Source organism: Toxorhynchites rutilus, chromosome 2 (assembly GCF_029784135.1).
Source record: "Toxorhynchites rutilus septentrionalis strain SRP chromosome 2, ASM2978413v1, whole genome shotgun sequence".
Classification (NCBI taxonomy): Eukaryota; Metazoa; Arthropoda; class Insecta; order Diptera; family Culicidae; genus Toxorhynchites; species Toxorhynchites rutilus.
The window spans coordinates 131,810,628-131,835,933 of NC_073745.1; the positions used below are offsets into that span (position 1 = coordinate 131,810,628).

The following is a 25,306-nucleotide window of genomic DNA, read 5'->3' on the forward strand; positions in this document are numbered from 1 at the left end:
GGATGAGATCACAACAGACGACGAACTGAGAGAAGCCCTGAACGAACAGTTCGAACTTAGCGATGTCTCCTTAACAATTCGACTGAGGAAAGCATTTGGAGGTACACAAACAGCAGTGATAAAACTGCCAAGAATCGCAGCAAGAAAACTGCTAGAGACTGGCAAGATAAAAGTTGGATGGACGGTGTGCCCTCTAAGGGCTATTCAGCAAATGATGAGATGCTTTAAATGCATGGACTTTGGCCACCAATCTAGAAACTGCAATGGACCTGATAGATCGGACTCTTGCTTAAGATGCGGTAATAAGGGGCACTTAGCGAAAATGTGTACTAAGCCTCCAAGATGCATGCTCTGTACGACGGAGGTAGATAACGATCACGTCACCGGAGGCTCGAGATGCCCATTCTTTAAAAGAGCGCTGGCAGCAACAAGTAAATGGAGGTAACACAAATAAATCTCAACCACTGCGACACGGCACAACAATTGCTATGGCAAGCCGCATATGAATCAAATGCGATGTGGCGATCATAGCAGAGCCGTATCAGGTACCCCCAGACAACGGAAATTGGGTAACCGATAAAGCTAAAATAGCCGCAATTACGACGTTGGGAAAATACCCCTTCCAGGAAGTTGTATCCAGTGAATATGAAGGGTTCGTGATTGTCAAAATTAACGACATCTTTGTATGCAGCTGCTATGCACCCCCGAGATGGACGATTGAGCAGTTCGACCAGATGCTCCACAATATAACGGAAGAGCTCATCGGACGGCATCCCATAGTCATCGGCGGGGACTTCAACGCCTGGGCAGTAGAGTGGGGGGGCAGATTTACCAATGCGAGGGGGTTTAGTCTGCTCGAAGGACTGTCAAAGCTGAATATAAGACTAGTTAATGAGGGCTCTACTAGCACTTTTCGCAGGGATGGGAGAGAGTCAATTATTGATGTAACCTTCTGCAGCCCGTCGTTAGCATCGAACATAAACTGGAGAGTGTGCGAGGATTATACCAACAGTGATCACCAAGCGATTCACTACACCGTCAGTACTCAGTCGCCATTAACAAGGAGAGGGACGAGAACAAAGTGTAAGAAGTGGAAGCTGAAGGAGTTTGACAAGAACCTCTTCATCGAAGCACTCCAGGTGGATCGAACAACTTCTACTTTAAATGCAGTCGAACTGACAGAGGTTGTAACGAGAGCATGTGACGTCACCATGACGCGGAAATCAAAGGAATGCGGAATGCAAAGGGCTAGGATTGACACCGAAAGAACAGAGTGCAGGGAAGTGTTCAGAGCGGCGAGAGCCGCGCTCAAGAGCGAAATAAGAATCAGCAGAAAGAACTGCTTCAAAGAACTGTGCCGCGACGTTGATGCGAATCCTTGGGGCAATGCCTATAGAGTGGTGATGTCAAAACTTAAAGGTCCCTCGACGCCCCAAGAGACCTGCCCGGACAAGCTGAACAGTATTATTGAAGGGCTTTTCCCGCAGCATGATCCTATGAGCTGGCCACCTACACCATACGACCATAACGTGGAGGCGATCTGGCGTAGTGGTAACATCCATGCCTCTCACGCTAAAGGTCACGAGTTCAATTCTCACTCCCGACATTCTTCCAAAAATGGAAGTAAAAAGTGACGAACCAGCCAAATGAGTTGAAAATCACTATAATACAGATAAAAAAAAAAAAAAAAAAAAAAAATACGACCATAACGAAGATTCTGTCGAGAGAGTTACTACAGAGGAGCTGATAGCGGCAGTTAAAAAATTAAAAATTAAAAAAGCGCCAGGCCCAGACGGAATCCCCAACGTGGCTGTCAAAGCTGCGGTTCAAGCGTACCCGGATATATTTAGGGCAACGCTGCAGAAATGCCTCGATGATGGATACTTTCCGGATACCTGGAAAAGACAAAGACTGGTACTGCTACCAAAACCAGGGAAACCTCCAGGGGATCCATCGTCGTACCGTCCAATCTGCCTTCTGGACACACTCGGGAAGCTGCTGGAAAAGATCATTCTCAACAGATTGATGAAGTGCACAGAACGTGAAGGTGAATACGGACTCTCTAAAATGCAGTTTGGGTTCCGGAAAAAAAGATCGACAATGGATGCTATCATGTCAGTAACCGAGACAGCCGGCAAAGCATTGAAGCAAAAAAGACGCGGAAATCGTTATTGTGCCGTAATCACGATCGATGTGAAAAACGCATTCAACAGTGCCAGTTGGGAAGCTATCGCGATAGCGCTACATAGGTTACTAGTCCCGGACTACGTATGTAATATTCTGAAAAGCTACTTCCAGAACCGAGTCTTAGTTTATGATACAGTGACAGGGCAGAAATCGTATAAAATTACAGCGGGGGTTCCACAAGGCTCCATTCTGGGCCCAACACTGTGGAACGCGATGTACGATGGTGTGTTGTTGTTGAAGTTTCCCAGGGGCGTACAAATCACTGGTTTTGCTGATGATGTTTTATTGACGGTGATCGGAGAATCCCGAGAAGAAGTCGAAATGTTGGGTACAGAGCCAATCAAAACCGTTGAAGAATGGATGAACGACTCTAAACTGCAGATAGCACACCAGAAAACCGAGATGGTGTTGGTCAGCAACTGCAAAGTTGTGGAGCAAGCGAAAATCACCGTTGGGGAACACAGTATCTGTTCCAAACTGGAACTGAAGTACCAGGGTGTTATCCTTGACGATCGACTCAATTTCAAGAGCCACGTGAGATATGCATGTGAGAAAGCAGCAAAGGTCGCAACAGGGATGGCTAGAATTATGCCGAACAACGCAGGGTCATGTAGTAGCAAGAGGCGCCTTCTGGCCAGCGTATCCACATCGATACTCCGTTACGGTGGTCCGGTCTGGGTGGCAGCGCTCGAAGTAAGACAAAATCGGACGCTGCTAAACAGAACGCTCAGAGTAATGGCGATGAGAGTATCGAGTGCATATCGAACGATATCTGCAGAAGCGGTATGCGTGATAGCGGGAATGATTCCCATCGACATTATCCTGGTTGAAGACAGCGTACGCTACGAGGAAAAAACAACGGACGTGCAAAATAACAGAGAACTGCGAAAAAGATCACGACTAGAGTCAATACGGAAGTGGCAACAGGTGTGGAACAACACACCTAACGGTAGATGGACCCACCGACTAATTCCGAATATCACGAAGTGGATTGGGCGCAAGCATGGAGAAGTAAATTTCCACTTGACCCAATTTCTGTCTGGTCATGGATGTTTTAGGCGGTACTTGAACAGGTTCGGACACGCGAACTCACCATCCTGTCCTGAGTGTGGTCAAGTAGAAGAAACAGCGGAACACGTGGTCTTCGAATGTCCTCGATTTGTCCAGCAGAGAAGAGAGTTGATCGCTGCATGCGGACTCAATTTGAATGCCGATAACATCGTACACGAAATGTGTAAAAGCGAGAACTCGTGGAACGCAGTGAATTGTGTCATAGTCACAATAATGACGGAACTCCAACGAAAATGGAGAGCAGACCAAAGAATGAGCGTAGGAAACACAGAGCAATGAGTGCATAAGCACAGCCTCCTCCCGAAGTAATACCAAACGGTGGTTCCGGGAGAGAAACGGCATGAAGAAGGAGGTGGTTTTTGGTGAGTAGGAATCTCACACTATCCGGTCAATATGGCGACTGGGTGTCTATGCAAGATTTCCACCTTCTACAAAAAAAAAAAAAAAAAAAAAAACAAACATACAAACATACAAACATACAAACATACAAACATACAAACATACAAACATACAAACATACAAACATACAAACATACAAACATACAAACATACAAACATACAAACATACAAACATACAAACATACAAACATACAAACATACAAACATACAAACATACAAACATACAAACATACAAACATACAAACATACAAACATACAAACATACAAACATACAAACATACAAACATACAAACATACAAACATACAAACATACAAACATACAAACATAAAAACATACAAACATACAAACATAAAAACATACAAACATACAAACATACATACATACAAACATACATCAATACTCCGATATGGCGGTCCAGTTTGGACAGCAGCGCTTGAATGCCAACAAAATCGCAAGCTGCTGACTAGAACATACCGAATAATGGCGATGAGAGTAGCGAGCGCTTATAGAACTATATCTGCGGATGCGGTTTGTGTCATAGCCGGAATGATCCCGATCGATCTCACTCTGGCCGAAGACGACATGTGTTACAAACAGAGAACAGAAAGCGTGCAGAGTAACAGAAAAGTGCGGGTAAGTGCGGGTAAGTGCGGCTTCATGCCGTTTCTCTCCCGGAACCACCGTTTGGTATTACTTCGGGAGGAGGCTGTGCTTATGCACTCATTGCTCTGTGTTTCCTACGCTCATTCTTTGGTCTGCTCTCCATTTTCGTTGGAGTTCCGTCATTATTGTGACTATGACACAATTCACTGCGTTCCACGAGTTCTCGCTTTTACACATTTCGTGTACGATGTTATCGGCATTCAAATTGAGTCCGCATGCAGCGATCAACTCTCTTCTCTGCTGGACAAATCGAGGACATTCGAAGACCACGTGTTCCGCTGTTTCTTCTACTTGACCACACTCAGGACAGGATGGTGAGTTCGCGTGTCCGAACCTGTTCAAGTACCGCCTAAAACATCCATGACCAGACAGAAATTGGGTCAAGTGGAAATTTACTTCTCCATGCTTGCGCCCAATCCACTACGTGATATTCGGAATTAGTCGGTGGGTCCATCAACCGTTAGGTGTGTTGTTCCACACCTGTTGCCACTTCCGTATTGACTCTAGTCGTGATCTTTTTCGCAGTTCTCTGTTATTTTGCACGTCCGTTGTTTTTTCCTCGTAGCGTACGCTGTCTTCAACCAGGATAATGTCGATGGGAATCATTCCCGCTATCACGCATACCGCTTCTGCAGATATCGTTCGATATGCACTCGATACTCTCATCGCCATTACTCTGAGCGTTCTGTTTAGCAGCGTCCGATTTTGTCTTACTTCGAGCGCTGCCACCCAGACCGGACCACCGTAACGGAGTATCGATGTGGATACGCTGGCCAGAAGGCGCCTCTAATACGAAGTGGAGAGTGTCGGAGGGATACACACACAGCGACCACCAGGCAATCCTGTATAGTGTCGGCCAACGGAATCCCGCAGCGGTACGGAATACAAAAACCTTTGAGCGGAAGTGGAGGACAAAGGTTTTTGACAAGGAGCTTTTCGTCGAAGCACTACGCATAGACAGCAGAACTTTTAATCTAAGCGCCGACGGGCTGACAGGAACATTGGTGAGGGCATGCGATACAGCGATGCCGAGAAGACTGAACCCGACGAATGAACGACGTCCAGCCTACTGGTGGAACGAGACACTCAGCATCCTCCGCGCTAACTGTCTACGAGCCAGACGAAGAGTCCAGAGGGCACGAACCGATGTAGAGAGAGAGGAGCACCGCGCGTCTTTCCGAGCGACCAGAGCCGCCTTGAAACGAGAGATACGTAGGAGCAAATCGAACTGCTATAGGGAGCTGTGTCGAGACGTCGACGCAAATCCTTGGGGTGAAGCATATCGAATCGTGATGGCGAAATTCCGTAATTCAACGACTCCCATGGAATTATGTCCGGAAAAACTCGAGGTCATTGTGAATGGACTCTTTCCGCAGCACGACCCACCGACGTGGCCACCCACACTGTACGGTGAGGACGAAGCAGAGAACGCACAAGTCACCAACGAAGAACTCATCGCGGTGGCAAAAGGTCTAAAGTTGAAAAAAGCACCCGGCCCCGACGGAATCCCCAATGTGGCCCTGAAATCGGCGATCCTTGCTTTCCCCGACATGTTCAGGGTGGTGCTGCAGAAATGCCTGGATGACGGTCTCTTCCCTGCGGAATGGAAGATACAAAAGTTGGTGCTGCTCCCGAAACCAGGAAAGCCACCTAGAGATCCAGCGTCGTATAGGCCTATTTGTTTGTTGGATACTTTGGGAAAGCTCTTGGAAAGGGTTATTCTCAACAGACTGGTGAAATGCACGGAGGATGACCACGGATTGTCGAAAATGCACGCTTTGGAACACGATGTACGACGGTGTTCTAAGGCTGAAGCTACCCAGAGGTGTGGAGATCGTGGGCTTCGCGGACGACATCGTAACAACGGTAATCGGCGAGACGCTTCAGGAGGTGGAAATGTTGGCGACTGAGGCTGTAGACATGATCGGTAGTTGGATGGACAGCGTAAAGCTCCAGATGGCACATCACAAAACCGAGGTGCTGTTAGTGAGCAATCGTAAGGCAGTGCTGCGGGCAGAGGTATCGGTCGGAGGACATACCATCGTTTCGAAGCGGGCGGTGAAGTACCTCGGAGTCATGATCGACGACCGGCTGAACTTCAACCAGCACGTCGACTATGCATGTGGGAAGGCGTCAAAGGCCATCAACGTGGTGGCGAGGATCATGCCAAATAGCTTTGGCCCAAGCAGCAGCAAGAGGCGTCTCTTGGCAAGTGTATCTTCGTCGATACTGAGGTATGGTGGCCCTGCCTGGTTGGCGGCTCTGGAAACCCACCGAAATCGGAGGAAGCTGAACAGCACATTCCGACTCATGGCCATGCGAGTCGTAAGTGCTTATAGGACCATTTCGACAGAAGCTGTGTGTGTAATCGCCGGAATGATTCCCATCTGCATCACTCTGGCGGAAGATAGCGAGTGCTACAAGCGACGGGAAAGCAGAGGTATCCGGAAATTGATGAGAGCGGAGTCGTTGGACAAATGGCAGTATGAATGGGATACGGCAGAAAATGGTAGATGGACGTACAGGCTGATACCGGTACTTTCGACCTGGTTGAACAGGAAACACGGTGAAGTTAACTTTTACTTGACGCAGTTTCTGTCTGGGCATGGCTGTTTCAGGCAATATCTACACCGGTTCGGGCACGCAGTTTCACCCCTCTGTCCGGAGTGTGGAGATATGGAGGAAACACCGGAGCACGTCGTTTTTGTCTGTCCCAGGTTCACCGAAAGGCGCGAGGGGCTGCCTGCACTTCATGTCGGGAATATTGTGGAGGAGATGTGTCGCGACGAGATGATCTGGAATGCCGTGAGCAGTGCAATCACACAAATCATGTCGGAGCTGCAGCGAAGGTGGAGGGCTGACCAAAGTGCTGACAACGTCCGACGGTGAAAGGTGAACAACGGCGACGGCTGTTGCAAGAGATGGTACCTCACGAGAGTAGCTGTGACGGGGTGCGCGTTGTGTTGGAGGGCACCACCTAATCGGCTCTCCGCTGGGAAGAGAAATCCTGCGAGGGTGACTGTGACGGGGCGCGCGTCAAGTTGGAGGGCGCTTCCTAATCGGTGCACGTCTTGACAGGTAAACGGATGCCGATTTAATAACTACGACGGAGTGAGTGTCAAGGAGGGCGTCTTCAAACTGGTGTATACCCCACGAGAGCTGCTGTGATGGAGTGCGCGTCATGTTGGAGGGCACTACCTAATCGGCGCTCCGATGGGAAGAGAAATCCTGCGAGGGTGACTGTGACGGGGCGCGCGTCAAGTTGGAGGGCGCTTCCTAATCGGTGCACGTCTCGACAGGTAAACGGATACTGCCGCGGAGAACAGCAAAAGGCCTGCCTGACAACGCCTGATCGTGGCCTGGATGGAGGAACACCGCGAACATTTCGAAGGAACGAGCATCAAGTATGAAGCCACGATCAAAATGGTGAATACCCCACGAGAGTAGCTGTGACGGAGTGCACGTCAGGTTGGAGGGCACTGCCTAATCGGCGCTCCGTTGGGAAGAGAAATCCTGCGAGGGTGACTGTGACGGGGCGCGCGTCAAGTTGGAGGGCGCTTCCTAATCGGTTCACGTCTCGACAGGTGAGAAACCCCGCAGGGTGGCTGTGACGGGTTGCGCGTCAAGTTGGAGGGCAATTCCTAATCGGTTCACGTCTCGACGGGTAAATTCAAAATGCCTGCGAAGAGGACATCAGCGCAGTGGAATTAATAACGAATGGAAAGAAAAAAATATTGAGAAAAAGGGAAGGACAACGCTAGTTAGCGTTGAAAACTCGAGAAGTACATGAGCACAGCCGCCCCCTGAAGTAGTCGCCTAGATGTGGTCCCAGGGGGAATAAGGCAACGAGTAGAGGGCTTGGTTTTTGTGGGTGCGATCCCCACTCGACGTCTGGGTTAACCCTTCCCAGGTAAGGCTGGTAGAGCGTTCCTCACCTCTTTAAAAAAAAAAAAAAAAAAAAAACAAACATACAAACATACAAACATACAAACATACAAACATACAAACATACAAACATACAAACATACAAACATACAAACATACAAACATACAAACATACAAACATACAAACATACAAACATACAAACATACAAACATACAAACATACAAACATACAAACATACAAACATACAAACATACAAACATACAAACATACAAACATACAAACATACAAACATACAAACATACAAACATACAAACATACAAACATACAAACATACAAACATACAAACATACAAACATACATACATACAAACATACATCAATACTCCGATATGGCGGTCCAGTTTGGACAGCAGCGCTTGAATGCCAACAAAATCGCAAGCTGCTGACTAGAACATACCGAATAATGGCGATGAGAGTAGCGAGCGCTTATAGAACTATATCTGCGGATGCGGTTTGTGTCATAGCCGGAATGATCCCGATCGATCTCACTCTGGCCGAAGACGACATGTGTTACAAACAGAGAACAGAAAGCGTGCAGAGTAACAGAAAAGTGCGGGTAAGAGCAAGGGCTGGCTCCATGAGAGAGTGGCAGCAGGAGTGGAACAACACGCCTAACGGTAGATGGACCCACAGCTTGATCCCGAACATCACTACGTGGGTAGAAAGAAAACACGGAGAAGTGAGCTTCCACCTGACGCAATTCCTATCCGGTCATGGTTGTTTCAGATGGTACTTGTACAGATTCGGCCATGCAAGTTCGCCGCTTTGCCCAGAGTGTAACACAATAGAGGAGACAGCAGAACACGTGGTTTTCGACTGCCCCCGTTTTTCTATTGAAAGGGAAGAAATGTTCCTCGCTAGCAGATCAACCCTAAATGCTCAGAACATCGTCCAAAAGATGTGCGAAAGTGAAAGTACGTGGAATGCAGTGAATCGTGCAATAACAAAAATGTTGACGACGCTCCAACGAAGATGGAGGGACGAGCAAAGATTCAGCATAGCAAATCTAGAGAGATGAGTGCATGGGCACAGCCCCCTCCCGAAGTAATACCAAATGGTGGTTCCGGGGGGCCAGGCATGAAGTACAAGGAGGTGGTTTTAGTGAGTAAAAATCTCACACTACCCAGTCAACATGGCGACGGGGAGTCTATGAAGATCTCCACCTCCTTGCCAAAAAAAAAAAAAAAAAAACCACCAATTGGTTCTCAAATGGGGATCAACACTAGGGTAGGAGCCTACCTGTTGGTCTCAAATGTTCCTATCTCACGCCTCCACGAAGATCATATGACGACATTTTTAGATCGGGCGTGAACTGGAAACACACACCTGGTCTTGGCTCCGAGAACGGGTGTCGAAAGTGGCTAAGTGAGGGGGTGCGAGCGAGTCAGAGCGCTATATCTCTCCCGGGGAAGGCCTCCCGGGTCATGGAGGCCTTGCCAACCCGCTGTCTCCCGGGCAAAGGAGATACACCCAGAAAATGGGGCTACGTTCACGAAGAATACTCAGAATGCGATCGCCCGAGGAGGGTCCCCGAACTGGAGCTGGTCCTGGAACGGGCGTAAGAGCGAGCGGCCAGCGGCTGGAGGGCGATGTGCAAGAGCGGGCCACCAGCCAGGTTCAACCCGAAGAGCTACCGCCACACGGAAACAGCAGCCATCGACATCACCAACGAAACGCTGCGCCTACGAGGCGTGTTGCGACTGTCAGACGACAGTCGTCCACACTTGTGGGTACTACTAGGCGACGGATCATGTGGACACACGAAATGAACGAATTCGTGATCCGCGCCTATTACATCTGCACTGCTTTGAAGACGGACATGAGCGGTCGCCCTCGAATACTCGCAATGTTCGAGGAAGCGTATCCAGAGTTCGTCGGGAGGCTTGACCAAAACGCGATGAACGCGAGGCGTAGAGCGATTGTACGCAACAATATGCTCTCCCAAACGCAAGTCGACGAGATCAAGCAGTAGGTGCAGAGAGAACAAAGCTCCAGAACAAGCAGAGCAAGCGATGTGTCGAGACGAAGTTCAGTACGGCTGAGCAATTCATTCGTGAGTGGGGCACGCGAATCAGCACCAGTGGAGGCCACAGTACAACAACCCCCTGAGCCGGAAGATCCACAGCCAGATCAACAACTACTACGCGATCTGGTCTTCCATTACGACGAGGCGATCTCACAGTTCCGCGACACGGACCCTTTGTCGCGCCCCAGGATCCCGAAGTTGCAGCATTCCCGCAGGCTGACAAGTGCAGTAAAGCTCATGAACGAGCACGTTCTTCCGCTGCACTTGGTTGATGCTGAGAACATGGAGGAGCTGCAACTGAAAGTTTACTGTGCTGCTGTGGCGACCGCCAAAAGTTTAGGATACCGTATTAGGCCAAGAGGCGGACTGCTCCAACATCTCCGTGAAAGGCGTGAGCCTCCATGGCGAAGGAGATTGGAGCAACGGATCCTAAACAAGCGCGCCGCAATTGGAAGACTGATGGCGTACAAAAGAGGCAGCAGATCGGCGAAATTATGTCGTCAAGTTGCTGTGATCGTGCGGCCTACTGAACTTCGCCAGCTGGGTGCTCACCAGCTGACGGAAAAACTCGACACACTGGTACAGCAATTGAGCGTCCTTACAAAACGGCTGAAACGTTACTCTGACTCTGCAAAGCGCCAGGAACAAAATCGGATGTTCAGAGATAACGAGAAAGCGTTCTACGACCACATTAGCGACGAGAAGCCCGACTACCGCGAAGGTTTGCCAGATATTAGCGATGTGACGAACTTCTGGGCTGGTATTTGGGAGACCCCAGTAGAACATCGCGACGGGCAAATGTGGTTAAGACGGGAGGAGGAGAGTTGTGGTGAAATTGGAGAGATGCCAGCTATCATCGTCGGAGAGAACGATGTCCGCGAGGCCTCGCGGTACCTGAGGAACTGGGCAGCACCGGGCCCCGATGGTGTCCAGAACTTTTGGCACAAGAAGCTGACCGTCGCACATCCAAAGATAGCTGAGTGCTTCAACAAGGTGCTACGTGACCCACACAACCTTCCTGAATTCGCCACCCGTGGCGTCACCTTCCTCCTCCCGAAAGACAGCAACACATTGAACCCATCAAAGTACAGACCGATAACGTGCCTATCGAGTCTGTACAAAATACTGAGCAGCATAATTACCGCCAAAGTTTCTGCTCACTGCGAACAGCATCACATCATCGCAGAAGAGCAGAAAGGATGCAGGAAAAATACGCATGGCTGCAAAGACCAGGCCATCATCGACGCAGCCATAGTCGGCCAGGCGGTATATAACCAGCGGAACCTAAGTATGGCCTACATCGATTACAGGAAGGCTTATGACTCCATACCTCACTCGTTTCTCGTCCGGGTATTGGAGCTCTACAAAATTGATCTCGTCGTCGTTAGGTTCCTGCAGCATGCGATGAGGCAGTGGAGTACGTCTCTGCACCTCAGTGATGGGGAAAATGTGTTGCAGTCTAGAACGCTGCAGATAAAGAGGGGGAAATTCCAAGGCGACTCTTTCAGCCCGCTTTGGTTTTGTCTGGCACTGAACCCCCTCAGTAGGACGCTCAATAGAAACGGTCATGTCTATAAAATAAGGTATGGCGACGGCGCCCACGAAGAAGTGACCCATACCTTCTACATGGATGATCTCAAGGTCTACGCTGATTCACGTCAGCGTCTAGGTGTAGCTATCCGGGTTGTCGAAGACATAAGCAGGGACATCTGCATGGAGTTCGGCCTTGACAAGTGCCGCTGTGTCCATCTGCTGAAAGGGCAGCTTACCGAATCCGGAGGTTACGAGGTCTATGACGGCGAGTTCATAAGAGACATGGTTCGTGGCGAATCCTATAAATATCTTGGATTCCGACAGCTCACCGGGATTCGCCACTCCGACATCAAGACGGAGCTGCGAGACAAGTTCTTGAGTCGAGTGAACTGTGTCCTGAGGACTTTCCTCAACGCGGGGAACAAGGTACGCGCGATCAACACATTCGCGGTTCCCCTGCTGACCTTCAGTTTTGGTGTAGTCAAATGGAGCAAAACTGACCTAGAGGACCTTGAGAGGAGGATGAGGAAAGCATTTAAAGTGGCCGGAATGTACCATCCTCAATCGGCACTGGAGAGAGTTTCACTGCCACGCAAAGAAGGGGGACTTGGAATAGTCGACATATCTGCACTGTGTGTTGCCCAGGTACGACAACTGCGCGAGTACTTCGCAGAACGCGCCAACCAAAACGCGCTATACCGGACTGTCTGCGCCGCCGACAGAGGATACAGCGCTCTGCACTTGGCGCAAGCGGAGTACCAACTCAACTGCAATCTGCAGACAGTGGAGGAGAAGATTGCAGCTTGGAAGCAGAAGGCAGTACATGGTGCCCACCCCCATCAACTGGATCGGCCACACGTCGACAAGGCCGCATCTAATCTGTGGCTAACGCGTGGTGAACTCTCTTCAGTAGTAGAAGCCGACATGATAGCCATCCAGGACAGGATAATGCCGACGAGAAACTGCAGGCGGTACGTCTGGCATCAAGAAGTTGATGACATTTGCCGGATGTGCCATCAACCAGGTGAAAACATAGAGCACATTATGGGAGGCTGTCCCGTTTTGGCCAACGCAGCCTACACCGAGCGCCACAACAACGTGGCCCGTATTGTTCATCGACAACTGGCGCTCCAATGTGCTCTACTGGAAGACAACGTACCAAACTACCGGTACCTGCCTGCACCTGTCCTGGAAAATGACCGTTTCAAGCTGTACTGGGATCGCACTGTTCTGACCGACCGCTCGATCCACCACAACCGTCCAGATATAATGGTTTACGACAAGAGCGACCGCAAAGTCACCATCATCGATGTCGCTATTCCACTGAACCAGAATCTGGAGGAGACCCACGGTCGCAAAATCTGCAAGTACCGACCATTGCTAAGGGAGGTCCCAAGAATTATTCCAGTCGTTCTCTCTGGAACTGGAATTGTCCCGAAGACACTTCTGGAAGCGCTAAAGGTGTTGAACATGGAGAAGGAATTGGCCGGCATCCAAAAGTCGGTCATCCTTAGCACCTGCGCGATTGTCCGACAATTTCTCGGTCAGGACTGAAACAGCACGAGCATGCAGATACGTGCATTCCGCAGAGCCTAGTCCCCCTTTGGCATTCAGAAGCCCGGAGGCAGGTGAAAATTCTGGCTAGGTTCGCCTAGTTAAGAAGTGAGATAAGTCTGCTAGAAAACAAACATACAAACATACAAACATACAAACATACAAACATACAAACATACAAACATACAAACATACAAACATACAAACATACAAACATACAAACATACAGACATACAAACATACAAACATACAAACATACAAACATACAAACATACAAACATACAAACATACAAACATACAAACATACAAACATACAAACATACAAACATACAAACATACAAACATACAAACATACAAACATACAAACATACAAACATACAAACATACAAACATACAAACATACAAACATACAAACATACAAACATACAAACATACAAACATACAAACATACAAACATACAAACATACAAACATACAAACATACAAACATACAAACATACAAACATACAAACATACAAACATACAAACATACAAACATACAAACATACAAACATACAAACATACAAACATACAAACATACAAACATACAAACATACAAACATACAAACATACAAACATACAAACATACAAACATACAAACATACAAACATACAAACATACAAACATACAAACATACAAACATACAAACATACAAACATACAAACATACAAACATACAAACATACAAACATACAAACATACAAACATACAAACATACAAACATACAAACATACAAACATACAAACATACAAACATACAAACATACAAACATACAAACATACAAACATACAAACATACAAACATACAAACATACAAACATACAAACATACAAACATACAAACGCTTGAGAACGGATCGTCCGGTTTAAGCTATCTGTTTTACTGTGCTGATTTTCACCCAAGGAAAGTTTATATGGCGAAAAAAATTGGAAAAGTGAAGAAATATTCGAAAAAGTGATTTCCATATGTTCTACATATCGTATTAGGTGCAAAAAATGAAGTCCTGTCGGATTCGGTCTCACATGTTGCTGAATGTATTCGATTGAATGGTAGACGCGAGGTTTACCTCATACACACATTTTTAGTTTGGTTAGTCGACAAAATCGATAGGCCCTGAGGAAATCGATGATGTAATTTCCTTAGAAATTCCAGGTATGTCTACTGATCAACCCGTATCCTGAAATCTGATGGAGTCAGAATTACCCGAACGGATTGCAATTTTGCATTCTGTAATCCATTCAACTCAAGTCCAATCGTGTTGTGCAAATGTGGCAACCTTGCCACACAAAACGACATAGCCGATATTGTGACTCGTGTTACATTTATGTGAATCGAAAATGGTTATGGATTTTCGGGTGGAATAAACACGTTTCTAAAACAAAAATTTTAAGTGAAAATTTAGCTCTACACATCAAATGTGTTCTATGTAAAAAAAGTAATACATTCTCCAAGTGGGGGAAAACCTTGAACAAAAATTTTTTCTGGTGATGACTTTATATTATAGACAAAGTTTTGGTGGAAATGCAAAGAAAAGAAAAAATTATATAAAAAAAAGTTAACTTAGGGTCAGGACTGTGTTTTCTATGTATGTAAACAACATCGAGTAATAATTTTCACTCAAACTTCAACTATTTGAGTTTTTCTGGGTCTGCCAATCTGATAGAAAGTAAATTGCTCCACGAATACGGATGAACTATTTTGACGGTTGTTTTGGGACAAGGCAAGGTTGCACATTTGTATAGAACGATCGATTTTGAGACGAACGGATTTAAGAATGCCAAAGATTATGTCGATCGAATCGTGAAGTCGAGTTTCAAACTTCTGGGATATGAGTGATTGTTCGATATTGTTACCACAAATATGGTTCATGCATGGATCTGAAACTTTTATCGCCTTGCATGTCGAATGTAATATGTACAAGGTATTTTCCTAAAAATAGCACCAACGATACGATCACAAGCGTACGCAGATGTCCAATATATCAGCGAAGAAATACTGACAATGGCAGATAATCATTCACAGAAATCAACAACGCAGACATTGACTCTGACAATCGTCGTGCAGTACCATATTCGCCTCAGCTGAGCAAAACATTCAATGTTCACAATAATGTTTTGCTCAGCTATTGTAGTATTAAGTATCATTAGGGCACTCATATTCAGGCCTGTTGATAGTAATGAATAAATGAAATGAAATGAATAAATGTTGAGTGCTGCAATTCTATTTCAAACGATAACTACATTTGCAATTCCGTGAATTAAGGAAGCAATATGGCTGTTTATTAAATTCAAAATACCGATATGAATACTCTATTCAATGAAAACGATGAAATAGTGCGCTACCAAATAGACTGGTACATCAGCTCCATTGAAGTTGTCTGACGTATCGTTGAACTCATTTCATGAACAGTTATAAATCTAGACGTCCATCTTTAAAATGGCAAGCGCGTATTTTCCAACAACGAGACAACAATTGAACGAAATTGATATTAATCTTCTTTCATTCCATTTTTCTACTTTGCTACAAAAATATATTACATTTTTCACTTTACATTTAACTTTTAAGAGATCAAACATCTCAGTTACGTTAATGAAATACATTGAATCAAGGAACATTATACACACTTTCATTCAAATCTTTTCATTTGTTCTGTTTTCTTGATCATAATCGATTAATTTTATAGATCGTTAAAATATTCAAACACACTTGCAATACATTATATATGTTTCATTTAACACCCAAAATATTCACTAGAAATAATTTATAGAAGGTGTGTCACATCAAATTGCATCACGGAAAAACCGCTGTAGAAATTTAATTTTTAGAAATTATATCTTCAGCTTTCGCTTATAATCAGATAAGAGTGTATAGATCACGTTGACCATGCTTCACTGTCAATTTTTCGTAAATTTGGAAAAAAGTCATCGAACGAAAAAGAGCGTCGTGAATTAATCCTGTGCACTCATTTCGAGAATCCGGAGTTGTCACATCGGGACATCGGTAAGATGCTGGGAATCGTCCAATCCACGGTCAGCAGAGTACTAAAACAATACTTCGAGAACCTAATCATCGACCGGAAGGTGAAGAACGGCAAAAATGGATGCTCCGTCAGTGAAAAAGATCACAAGCGCGTAGTTAAGCAGTTTAGACGTGATCCGAGAAGTTCGGTCCGGGATGTCGCCAATATGCTGAATTTGTCAAGTTCATTTTTTAGTTCATTCGTCCAGCGGATCAAGCAGCGGGAGGGCCTGCGTACATACAAGGTTCAGAAGGCTACTAACCGCGACGAAAGGCAAAACATGGTGGGGAGGACGCGAGCCCGGAAGCTGTACACCGAAATGCTGACGAAGCCGCATTGCCTGGTAATGGACGACGAAACCTACGTCAAAGCGGACTTTCGTCAGCTGCCGGGCCTGTTGTTCTTTTCCGCAGAGGACAAATTCAGCGTTCCGGAGGAGATTCGCAAGCAGAAACTATCCAAGTTTTCCAAAAAGTACATGGTGTGGCAAGCGATCTGCTCTTCGTGATGACCGGCACGGTAAACGGGCAGGTTTACCTTAAGGAGTGCCTACAGAAGCGCTTACTACCACTATTGAAGCAGCACGAGGACCCGACCATCTTCTGGCCGGATCTCGCTTCGTGCCACTATTCAAAGGACGTGTTGGAGTGGTACGAAGCCAACGGGGTCACCTTCGTGCCAAAGGAAATGAACCCGCCCAACGCGCCGGAGCTTCGCCCAATAGAGAAATATTGGGCGATTATGAAGCAGGCCCTCCGGAAGAACCCAAAAGTTGTCAAATCGGAGGCGGACCTCGAGAGAAAATGGATTTCTGTTCAAAAAAAACTACAACCTGACGTTGTACAGAACCTTATGGACAGGGTAAAGAGCAAGGTGCGAGCATACGGGCTTTGGCTCGAAGTATGAATAAAAAGAAAATGCCAAAAGTTGTTTAATAGTTTTTATTTTACTGTCTAAAATTTTCAAAAGGATCGGTCTACTGGGCGAATTTCTACAGCGTTTTTTCCGTGATGCAATTTGATGTGACACACCCTTTATGACAGAACAACGTTTACCGGGTCAGCTAGTTTTTTAATGAAAAGATCATTGCCTTCTATTTGATATGTCGATCATCTAAATCGGTTCAGTGGTTCAAAATCTATGCTAAAAAAGGCATTTTTGGGAAAAAGTGGAAAACATATTTTTTGAACCACCCTAAAATGGAAATCGGCACCCTAATAAAAAAAAATTAACAAAAAACGGGTCTAAGTAAGTAAGTAAGAGACTTAGGCGTGGTCTTAGATTCGAAACTAACCTTCGATGACCATTATAATACAATCATCCATAGAGCAAATAATATGTTGAGCTTCATCAAACGCTTTAGTTACCATTTCCACGGTCCGTACACAATAAAAACATTGTACAGGGTTTTCCAACTTTAAATTCCGAAAGTAAATTGAAATAAAACACACTTAGAATTCGAATTTCGATGAAACTTTTATTTCAAATTAAAGTTTGGTTTATGCCATTATGTGTGAAATACAACATCATTCGAATGTCCACTTAGGGCTTCCTCGCACACCTTGATCCGGAACAGGTAATTTTCGATGACTTTTCGGCATATATGGGGCGGTATCTCGGTCATAACTTCACAAATGTTGTCTTTCAAATGTTCAAGAGTTTGCGGAGAGTTGGCATAGACACGGTCTTTCGAATAACTCCACAAAAAAAGTCTAGCGCATTCAAATCGCATGATCTGGACGGTGTTCACATAGCCACCGAGCTCGAAATGTGCCTCATCGCTGAAGAAAATTTGATGCGAAAATTCAGCATTTTGCTGCTGTTGTTCGTTCACCCAATCGACGTATGCCCGACGCATTCCATGGTCACCACGCTCTAATTTTTGTAGCAGTTGGACTTTATATGGATGTAGGTGCAAGTCCAAATGCAAAATTCGCACAAATTAATGTGTTTGACAAGCCCAATTGCTGAGCACGCCGTGGAATCGAAACATTCGGGTCATCCTCCACACTGGCAGCAACAGCAGCAATATTTTCGGCCGAACGCACATTACGATGATGCACAGGTTTCACAATATCCGCTACGGATCCAGTTTGTTCGAATTTACGCACTACATTAGCGATTGTGTGCTCTGTAGGCCGTCCATGACGACCAAAATCCGTCCGTAATGCTCGAAAAACATTTGCCGGTTTTTCATCATTTTTATAGTATAATTTAACAAAATTAACACGTTGTGCGATGCTAAAACGATCCATATTGTAAAATGGCAGACATTCAACTAACGATATGACGCTTTGGTTGAAAGCTATGTCAAACGGTTGTCAGCGCAGGGCTGTTTACTTTCGGAAGCCCGAAATGGAAAACCCTGTATATAACATACGTCAGATCAATTCGCGAATACTGTAGTATTGTATGGTCCCCCTACAAAACTTCACACAAAGACAGAATTGAATCTGTACAAAAACAATTTCTATTATTTGCAACTTCGTAAACTAGGCTGGTCTTCATACCATCTCCCTCCATATGAGGCACGTTGCATGCTAATAAATATGAAAAGCTTAAAAGAACGTCGGAAATCTGCCATGATTCTATTTATTATTGACATCATATCATAACGAGTGGACTCAGAAGGAAATTTTAGGAAACCTAATTTTTTACGCACCGATTAGGCACCTGAGAAACCCTAACATTTTCTACATAGATTACCGAAGAACGAATTATGCCAAATATAGTCCTATTAATCGTATGATGAGCCTCTGTAACGAACACAGTGAAATAATTGATGTAACCATGTCAAGGTCAATGCTCAAAGACTATTCGAATAGAATAAGATATAGTTAAATTTCACTCTAATATTTGGGCAGCATATTAAGTCTACGCTGGTTTGACCAAATTTTCAACAACAAATTTTTTATTTATTATAAAAAATTTGTTGTTGAAATCGTATTTTGAATTAAACGGATAAATTATCTAGCCAGCTCTTTTTAGATTTTTTTTAGTTTTAACCCTTTGCGGTCGTATTACATTTGGGCATGGGTGTCGTTCTGGTCGGAATTATTGTTCCTTGAAAAAGCTGAGATACATGGAAGATCATATAAAATAAACATTTTTTTTTATTTTTGTGTAAACTTTATATATGTATTAACTCAACAATATATTTCAATGTGATGTTATTTTTGTGATATTTTATAGTTCGACTTCGTGTGGAATCTTTCGAAACTGTCTTCAAGAGTAAATCATATGAAGTATAATCAATACATAATTTTATTTTTATTATCCGTTGACTATGAGATACTTTTATCATTGATACAATAAATGTGTAATTATTGCCAACAATGTGTATCCGAAAAGATCAGCACTTTTCAATTTTAACAAATAAAGATTTTTTTATATCATATTATACAGATTACGTAACACACTTATGCAAACAAGAGCAGTATCTTTAAAAACAACTACATCAACATAATTTAAACCACTAGTTTCCCAAATAATTATTTTTGCGTATCCGAAATGATCACTTTAGATGAACAAAGATTTTGTCGCTTGAGACACTTATGCTATTATTCAAATAACTTGAGGTATTTATGCAAACAGTAGTTCTGATACTTATAAACAATCTTTTCCACCACACCAATGGCTAAATTCTGCTGTTATGATTTTTGACCCACATTCCTATGCATTCAACGCACTGTGAGTTGTCTTGTTTGATACTGAGTACCGTTATCTATTACTCAGAAGTATCGTATTGATTCGTGGACAGGGTCACTAGACATCAAGCTTCGTTTAGGAAAATCATAAAATGATACTTGACTGAGTAAAGCATAAGATTAGCATGGTTTCTTGCTGTGGTGGCTGAGAGCAGACAAACGACCACAAAGAGTTAAGTAAGTAGTTTTAAGTGGTATTAATAATGTATTAGCCTTCAATTTTGATTGACGACAATAAAATAATAATAATTAAAAAATTATGTTTCGCGAAATAGAACAAACGAAACTTTTGACGAAAATCAGAGAACCACTATATCGGTTTGGCATGGAATGCTGATATAGTACCAGACGTGCGAGAACTACGAACGAAGATTGACGAATTTTCACATAAATTTTGAATTACTTTCTTTTTCGATAACCATGGTCTTGCAGACAAGTTTTGCACTCATTTTGCTACATACTTCGATAAACGAGGTTCCCTTCTACACTTCTGATCGTCGAACACAGCAGGAAATGCTTTTACCGCTGAGTTATTAACGAAAGAGAATGTTGATGAAGAAAACATTGAGGCAACGTTTATTGAGTACCTTTAAGACATATTAGCTGGGAGTTGGGGATCATTTTGGACATTGTGCAGCTGTCGCAAGACAAAGAGTTTCTCATCAGAAAAGACGAACTCCTGACCTGCGTGCTGAAAAAGTATCAGTTTGGCTCTGTCCAGCCTCTTCTTCATTGTAGCCTTCGTTACCCTGTGAACCTAGCGTTTCTTGTATGGCTTGTATCCCAGCTCCTTCGTCATGATGGTGTGGTCAGTCCCGATCGACAAGTTCAGGTCAGCTGCGGTCTGCCGGATCAAGCGGTTCATTTTTCGACGAACCCGCTCCCTCACCACCTTGATGGCTGCTGGCTTCCTCACCGAAGTCGGTCGCCCAGATCTCACACGGTCCTTGGCCGAGGCCGTCTCACGGTACCGACGGATGATAGTATATATGAAATTCCGCTTCATCCCGTGGGATTTCAACTGCCGAAATATGACGCCAGGTCGCTCACCTCTCGCAAACAACTTTATCACGACGTCGCGGTAAACAAACAACAAATGACAGCAAGTCGACACGGTGGTGGTGGTTTTGTTTTATAGAGACTTTAAACTTTTTAGTTCATTCGTCTCTAGTCTTGAGAAAGGCCCTTTGAAAACTCTACTCTAACTCCTGCATTACACCTCCGCCCCCATTGCCTTGAGAAAGGCACTCGATCCCTCGCCGTCCAGCTCGTCCAGCAACGATGTTGTCCAGTCGGTGTCCACACAAAGAATGATGATGAAGTCGACACGGTAGGTAGGTAGGTATTGAATTAGAGAGACTTTAAACTCTGAGAGTTCATTCGTCTCTGTCGACACGGTGCGCGTTAGTTAGCCTATATATGAGGCTAAAGATGACACCAATACCAATACACAGAATACACATGGTGTGCACCTACACAGCGATGAAAATTTGTATTCGAACTTATTGAACACCTACATCCCCCCTGATCAGTCGAGAAGTAGTTTCGCTATCGTGAGTCATATCAGCTACGGTGGGGTCATCACACGATATGCGATATGCGAGCTCACGTTTGGAGATTTTAATTTGCCTGACTTAAGTTGGAACCGGTGGGCTATGTTCGTCTGAGCCTTCTGAATCCGTTTCACCTAATATTTCGCTCGTCGATGGTTTATCCTTTTTGAACATGGAACAACTGAATGCAGCGAGGAACTGCATGAATCATATCGTTAACTTAGTATTTGTGAAAGAAGACGCCCTAACGATGTGCAATCTCATTGATTCACACGAACCACTGATACCGATTAACACTTTGAACGCCCCGTCACCCAGATGTGGGTGACACTTTTCTTTTTCAAATAGAATAGGATTTTTAAACGGAATTTGATAGAATGGGCACTTAAATGTAAATATGGGTTATGTAGAATAATCAAAAAAATCAAAAACATATTATTATAGTTTTTACACTATACTTTTAAACGGTTTTATTTAGCATTACCTACTGTAAATATGTTTGTATGTTTATCTGCAGGGTTGTCCCACATAAACAGAAATTTAACCTCCTTCCTGTTGACCGATTGATCTGAAATTTGAAGCACGCCTTTATCTCTGCTGTCGTTATAAAACTGCGTATTCTATAATCTTGAAATCCAAGATGGCGGCCGCAACAAAATGGCGGGCTACATATTTTATCAAAACCCCATCAATGTGGGTATCAAGGCTTGACTAGTAGAACACAGTTATTTATGAATAATGTAAATCCAAAATGACCGCCGTCACAAAATGGGACATTTTTTTCATTTCATCAATTTGGCTATCAAACGAAATGGCTTGAATAGTAGAACATACTTAATTGTGAAAAATCACATTTTAAAATGTACTGTTGAAAAATCAATAATTTTATGTCGTCTATAGTAAGTTCTTCTAACATATCGTGCAGGTCTTCACTAGCGTGTAGTTTCTCAATATCCAAATCGGAACTCGATGAGATAAATACTCGAAACTTTTCTTTTAACGCTTCGCACTATTTCGTCGTTACTAATTTCCTCGCTTTCAAATTTACTATTACGCCGTACTATTACGCAATTATTATTCTCATTCTCAGAAAAAAAAAACTTGCAACTTGCTTCTTTTTTATTACGTGAAAAATCGGAGTTGCCAAATGTGATATAGTTTATGACGATTATTTTCCCACAAATGTGACACATGTTCTCAGTATGATATATTCACAGTATCTTCGCAATCAATTGAACAGAATATTCCATATTCTCCAATAAAATTGTAATTATTCATCGCGATCGAATATAGTATATAAAGCAAGTACGTTCGGTTAAATTTCATTTTTATCATCATTTCCAACACTGTATAATTAATTGATTGGAAACCTATTTTTATAAGTTTTCTAATCAGCAGTCGGTTGATTTCATTCGGATTCAACAGAAAAGTAGTCCTGAATCGAGCCCGAATTCATTATTATCGTTGCCCGCTTATTTCTCTAGCGCACCGACAGTTGAATTTGGGCCCCGCAAGAAACTCGACCGAATTGCTATGGGCGACGAAGGTGTTAATCAGCTGCACCCTCCTATTCTTGCAACTCTGCGATGACCGGCTCGCATCGTTTTCGCTGAACGTTTTCGTTGATATTTATGTTTATGTTCAATTGCCTTCCACATCCATATGAAAAGCTTTTTCTCGGCAAGTTTTTTATCAATTGAAAACAGATCTTTTCGTGGAGTTCCCACTGAATATACATATAATGTGACAGTGTGCAGTGGATATTCGTGAAATGATGTTGGAAGAGATTAATAAAAGTGATATTTTTGTTCGTCATTTTCACTCTCTCACCTTCATAGAAACAAACAATTTTTCGTTATTTTCGCGGTTATGTTACGATATTTTGAAGGCTCCCAGTACAGGTGAATGTGATTTGAGGAAGATAGTTTACAATTAAGCAACATTTCATTGAAATTATGCTATTTCCGAGGACTGAGAATAATACTGTTCTCTGTGCTTTTTTGCTCCTTTATTTATGGAAGTAAGTCACAATACAATTACCTCAATCTATTAAAAACAATCAGTTACAAGATTTCATGAGCCTGTTTTTCTCATGACTTCATCAAATTGTGAGTTATTCAAATATTGTTTCGTCTCTTCAATACACATTCAATATTGAATGCTGATTTGTCTTTTGTTTCGCTCGCTCGTAATAATCTTATATTGCTGTACCATATATATATTATACAAATGCTTACCAGTATTTGAGAGTCATGACATTTTCTGTTATGTTTAGGCTCATTTAATGTAATAAATCGAGATGACAAAACATGAGCTAAAAATCAACTTTGGGTGTGGGGATGGATACACTGGAGAAGAGACGGAACATAATTAAAGCCAAACTCGTCGGTAAAGTTCTCCTAGGTGAGATAGATGTTCAATGGATTCTCTTCCAAATGAATGTTAACGTCATACCACGACCCCTTAGACAGTGGAGTTTCCTTAGACTTCTACCACACCGAACAGGCTACGCTCAGCAAGAGCCATTATCATCTATGTGTGTGCTTTTTAATTCTTTTTTATTATTCGTTTGATTCAGATGTGAGTTGTTAAATTTCCTGTGATCGAATTTTAAACGTAGTTTTAGTAGCAACCTTATTAAAAAAAACAACTGGAAATATTCCATTCTTCATGAGAATGGTCCTCATCCTGTGATTGATCCTGTAACCGTTTAAAACGCTTGCTCGAAGCTAAAAGCATCATCTTGCTCCGGTCCTGAAGGAATTCCATCTATTGTTTTGAAACATTGCGGTGACAATTTGTCCCTACCATTATCTACATTGATCAATCGCTCTACTCAATGCGGAATCTTCCCCAAAGCATGGAAACAGTCTTATGTTTCCCTGTTTTCAAGAAAGGGTGCAGGGAGCATGTGAAAGATCAAAATTAATCATTAAACCACGATTGCTAAATTGCATCGCATCAGCTTCAAAGGATCGTTGTTGCTCTGGCTGCAGGTCGGCCGACTGACCGGCCGAACAATGCGTGTAAAAATAGGAGACTTTATTTCCTTACCATTCGAGGTCACATCTGGTGTTCCACAAGGAAGTCATTTGGGACCTTAAATTTTTCTGCTGTACCTCAATGATGTCAACCTGATGTCAGAATGTACGAAGCTTTCTAATACGGATGACTTCAAACTTTTTATGTGCGTGGAAAACCACGAAGATGCTTCATTTCTCCAGAATCAGTAGTCGCTCAACGCTTCAAAGTGCTCTGTCATATCTTCCACTCGAAAACGATCAACGATACGGTTCGATTAAGAGCTACATGACTCTACTTTGAATAGAACTACAAACATTAAGAACCTAGGAATTATTTTGGATTCAAAGTTAACGCTCCGAGAACATATTTCATACGTAGTTTCTAAAGCATCCAAAGCTCTTGGTTTTATACTTCGTATCACTAAACATTCTACCGACATACAATGTCTCAAAGTTCTGTACTGTTCCCACTCTGTCTTGGAGTACTCATTCGTAATTTGGGCCCGGTATTACGGAAACAGCATCCAGGGAATTGAGGCCATTCAACGAAATTTTGTACACTTCGCTCGACGTCAACTACCCTATGATT

At 43.8% G+C, this 25,306-nt stretch overlaps 1 protein-coding gene across 1 annotated transcript in view; it reads right to left on the reverse strand.

Moving 5' to 3' along the window:
• LOC129769462 (phenoloxidase-activating factor 2-like) overlaps positions 1-25,306 on the reverse strand; it is a 67,426-nt gene that overhangs the window by 41,514 nt on the left and 606 nt on the right. The gene's annotated exons all lie outside the window — the stretch shown is intronic.